The 5000-nt window shown below is 41.1% G+C and overlaps 2 non-coding genes across 2 annotated transcripts; both read right to left on the bottom strand.

Annotated features, from left to right (window-relative positions):
* Positions 1 to 1337: 1337 nt before the first annotated feature.
* On the bottom strand, positions 1338 to 1419 carry TRNAL-AAG (transfer RNA leucine (anticodon AAG)). The gene has a single exon. It is a non-coding gene; the product is annotated as a tRNA-Leu (tRNA).
* Positions 1420 to 4135: 2716 nt separating this feature from the next.
* TRNAL-AAG (transfer RNA leucine (anticodon AAG)) lies at positions 4136 to 4217 on the bottom strand. The gene has a single exon. It is a non-coding gene; the product is annotated as a tRNA-Leu (tRNA).
* Between the last annotated feature and the right edge of the window lie 783 nt (positions 4218 to 5000).

The raw sequence follows: 5000 nt of genomic DNA, 5'->3' as shown, positions 1-5000 counted from the left end.
GATCGTGGAGTGCGTCTAATGTCTACTTAGCTAGCACATCAGGGTAGCTTAATCTGTGCCAAAACATTTTGGGAATATCATCAAAGTCCTTTTCTCATACAGTTTGTTCAGTTTCAGAAAAGGCCAAGAAGTCCATTTCTGAGCATCATCAAAAGCAACTTCTTCTGACCACTAAAAGGTTTACCAAGCATCTTGAGAGATTTCAAAGTTCAAAACTGGCAGCAGTGGGATTCGAACCCACGCCTCCAAAGAGACTGGAGGCTTAATCCAGCGCCTTAGACCGCTCGGCCATGCTACCATGAAAAAGTGGATAATTTTGGATCAAAATGTCCAAGAGATTTCATAAAGAACATTTCTCCTGGCAAGAAATCCTTTTCCTGAATTTGATTTAAAAAGAAGAAGAATTGTTGCTGCATTCGAGCTGAATATTTAATGATGGCAGCAGAAGGCTGAAAATGCATTCCTCCAGTTAGAAAGGAAGCAAACGCAAGTGAGTTCAACAGTATTACCGCACTACTGCTTTTTCAGATGTTCCTAGGCTATTGAAGGCTTTGAAGTGCAAGATCGTGGAGTGCGCCTAATGTCTACTTAGCTAGCACATCAGGGTAGCTTAATCTGTGCCAAAACATCTTGGGAATATCATCAAAGGCCTTTTCTCATACAGTTTGTTCAGTTTCAGAAAAGGCCAAGAAGTCCATTTCTGAGCATCATCAAAAGCAAGTTCTTCTGACCACTAAAAGGTTTACCAAGCATCTTGAGAGCTTTCAAAGTTCAAAACTGGCAGCAGTGGGATTCGAACCCACACCTCCAAAGAGACTGGAGGCTTAATCCAGCGCCTTAGACCGCTCGGCCATGCTACCATGGAAAAGTGGATAATTTTGGATGAAAATGTCCAAGAGATTTCATAAAGAACATTTGTCCTGGCAAGAAGTCCTTTTCCAGTATTTGATTTAAAAAGAAGAATTATTGCTGCATTCGAGCTGAATATTTAATGATAGCAGCAGAAGGCTGAAAATGCATTCCTACAGTTAGAAAGGAAGCAAACGCAAGTGAGTTCAACAGTATTACCGCACTACTGCTTTTTCAGATGTTCCTAGGCTATTGATGGCTTTGAAGTGCAAGATCGTGGAGTACGCCTAATGTCTACTTAGCTAGCGCATCAGGGTAGCTTAATCTGTGCCATAACATCTTGGGAATATTATCAAAAGCCTTTTCTCATACAGTTTGTTCAGTTTCAGAAAAGGCCAAGAAGTCCATTTCTGAGCATCATCAAAAGCAAGTTCTTCTGACCACTAAAAGGTTTACCAAGCATCTTGAGAGCTTTCAAAGTTCAAAACTGGCAGCAGTGGGATTCGAACCCACGCCTCCAAAGAGACTGGAGCCTTAATCCAGCGCCTTAGACCGCTCGGCCATGCTACCATGAAAAAGTGGATAATTTTGGATGAAAATGTCCAAGAGATTTCATAAAGAACATTTCTCCTGGCAAGAAATCCTTTTCCTGAATTTGATTTAAAAAGAAGAATTGTTGCTGCATTCGAGCTGAATATTTAATGATGGCAGCAGAAGGCTGAAAATGCATTCCTCCAGTTAGAAAGGAAGCAAACGCAAGTGAGTTCAACAGTATTACCGCACTACTGCTTTTTCAGATGTTCCTAGGCTATTGAAGGCTTTGAAGTGCAAGATCGTGGAGTGCGCCTAATGTCTACTTAGCTAGCACATCAGGGTAGCTTAATCTGTGCCAAAACATCTTGGGAATATCATCAAAGGCCTTTTCTCATACAGTTTGTTCAGTTTCAGAAAAGGCCAAGAAGTCCATTTCTGAGCATCATCAAAAGCAACTTCTTCTGACCACTAAAATGTTCAGAAAGCAACTTGAGAGCTTTCAAAGTTTAAAACTGGCAGCAGTGGGAATCGAACCCACGCCTCCAAAGAGACTGGAGCCTTAACCCAGCGCCTTAGACCGCTCGGCTATGCTACCATGAAAAAGTGGATAATTTTGGATCAAAATGTCCAAGAGATTTCATAAAGAACATTTCTCCTGGCAAGAAGTCCTTTTCCAGTATTTGATTTAAAAAGAAGAATTGTTGCTGCATTCGAGCTGAATATTTAATGATGGCAGCAGAAGGCTGAAAATGCATTCCTCCAGTTAGAAAGGAAGCAAACGCAAGTGAGTTCAACAGTATTACCGCACTACTGCTTTTTCAGATGTTTCTAGGCTATTGAAGGCTTTGAAGTGCAAGATCGTGGAGTGCGCCTAATGTCTACTTAGCTAGCGCATCAGGGTAGCTTAATCTGTGCCATAACATCTTGGGAATATTATCAAAAGCCTTTTCTCATACAGTTTGTTCAGTTTCAGAAAAGGCCAAGAAGTCCATTTCTGAGCATCATCAAAAACAACTTCTTCTGACCACTAAAAGGTTTACCAAGCATCTTGAGAGCTTTCAAAGTTCAAAACTGGCAGCAGTGGGATTCGAACCCACGCCTCCAAAGAGACTGGAGGCTTAATCCAGCGCCTTAGACCGCTCGGCCATGCTACCATGAAAAAGTGGATAATTTTGGATGAAAATGTCCAAGAGATTTCATAAAGAACATTTCTCCTGGCAAGAAATCCTTTTCCTGAATTTGATTTAAAAAGAAGAAGAATTGTTGCTGCATTCGAGCTGAATATTTAATGATGGCAGCAGAAGGCTGAAAATGCATTCCTCCAGTTAGAAAGGAAGCAAACGCAAGTGAGTTCAACAGTATTACCGCACTACTGCTTTTTCAGATGTTCCTAGGCTATTGAAGGCTTTGAAGTGCAAGATCGTGGAGTGCGCCTAATGTCTACTTAGCTAGCACATCAGGGTAGCTTAATCTGTGCCAAAACATCTTGGGAATATCATCAAAGGCCTTTTCTCATACAGTTTGTTCAGTTTCAGAAAAGGCCAAGAAGTCCATTTCTGAGCATCATCAAAAGCAAGTTCTTCTGACCACTAAAAGGTTTACCACGCATCTTGAGAGCTTTCAAAGTTCAAAACTGGCAGCAGTGGGATTCAAACCCACGCCTCCAAAGAGACTGGAGCCTAAATCCAGCGCCTTAGACCGCTCGGCCATGCTACCATGATAAAGTAGATACAGTTGGATCAAAATGACCAAGAGATTTCATAAAGAACATTTCTCCTGGCAAGAAATCCTTTTCCTGAATTTGATTTAAAAAGAAGAATTGTTGCTGCATTCCAGCTGAATATTTAATGATAGCAGCAGAAGGCTGAAAATGCATTCCTCCAGTTAGAAAGGAAGCAAACGCAAGTGAGTTCAACAGTATTACCGCACTACTGCTTTTTCAGATGTTTCTAGGCTATTGAAGGCTTTGAAGTGTAAGATCGTGGAGTACGCCTAATGTCTACTTAGCTAGCGCATCAGGGTAGCTTAATCTGTGCCATAACATCTTGGGAATATTATCAAAAGCCTTTTCTCATACAGTTTGTTCAGTTTCAGAAAAGGCCAAGAAGTCCATTTCTGAGCATCATCAAAAGCAACTTCTTCTGACCACTAAAATGTTCAGAAAGCAACTTGAGAGCTTTCAAAGTTGAAAACTAGCAGCAGTGGGATTCGAACCCACGCCTCCAAAGAGACTGGAGCCTAAATCCAGCGCCTTAGACCGCTCGGCCATGCTACCATGGAAAAGTGGATAATTTTGGATGAAAATGTCCAAGAGATTTCATAAAGAACATTTGTCCTGGCAAGAAGTCCTTTTCCAGTATTTGATTTAAAAAGAAGAATTATTGCTGCATTCGAGCTGAATATTTAATGATAGCAGCAGAAGGCTGAAAATGCATTCCTACAGTTAGAAAGGAAGCAAACGCAAGTGAGTTCAACAGTATTACCGCACTACTGCTTTTTCAGATGTTTCTAGGCTATTGATGGCTTTGAAGTGCAAGATCGTGGAGTACGCCTAATGTCTACTTAGCTAGCGCATCAGGGTAGCTTAATCTGTGCCATAACATCTTGGGAATATTATCAAAAGCCTTTTCTCATACAGTTTGTTCAGTTTCAGAAAAGGCCAAGAAGTCCATTTCTGAGCATCATCAAAAGCAAGTTCTTCTGACCACTAAAAGGTTTACCAAGCATCTTGAGAGCTTTCAAAGTTCAAAACTGGCAGCAGTGGGATTCGAACCCACGCCTCCAAAGAGACTGGAGCCTTAATCCAGCGCCTTAGACCGCTCGGCCATGCTACCATGAAAAAGTGGATAATTTTGGATGAAAATGTCCAAGAGATTTCATAAAGAACATTTCTCCTGGCAAGAAATCCTTTTCCTGAATTTGATTTAAAAAGAAGAATTGTTGCTGCATTCGAGCTGAATATTTAATGATGGCAGCAGAAGGCTGAAAATGCATTCCTCCAGTTAGAAAGGAAGCAAACGCAAGTGAGTTCAACAGTATTACCGCACTACTGCTTTTTCAGATGTTTCTAGGCTATTGAAGGCTTTGAAGTGCAAGATCGTGCAGTCCTCCTAATGTCTACTTAGCTAGCGCATCAGGGTAGCTTAATCTGTGCCATAACATCTTGGGAATATTATCAAAAGCCTTTTCTCATACAGTTTGTTCAGTTTCAGAAAAGGCCAAGAAGTCCATTTCTGAGCATCATCAAAAGCAAGTTCTTCTGACCACTAAAAGTTTTACCAAGCATCTTGAGAGCTTTCAAAGTTCAAAACTGGCAGCAGTGGGATTCAAACCCACGCCTCCAAAGAGACTGGAGCCTTAATCCAGCGCCTTAGACCGCTCGGCCATGCTACCATGAAAAAGTGGATAATTTTGGATCAAAATGTCCAAGAGATTTCATAAAGAACATTTCTCCTGGCAAGAAATCCTTTTCCTGAATTTGATTTAAAAAGAAGAAGAATTGTTGCTGCATTCGAGCTGAATATTTAATGATGGCAGCAGAAGGCTGAAAATGCATTCCTCCAGTTAGAAAGGAAGCAAACGCAAGTGAGTTCAACAGTATTACCGCACTACTGCTT

The sequence above is a fragment of the Eleutherodactylus coqui genome, chromosome 13 (assembly GCF_035609145.1).
Source record: "Eleutherodactylus coqui strain aEleCoq1 chromosome 13, aEleCoq1.hap1, whole genome shotgun sequence".
Taxonomy (NCBI): domain Eukaryota; kingdom Metazoa; phylum Chordata; class Amphibia; order Anura; family Eleutherodactylidae; genus Eleutherodactylus; species Eleutherodactylus coqui.
Note: the sequence above shows the minus strand (reverse complement) of the source record. Positions and strands in the feature narration are given on the sequence as shown.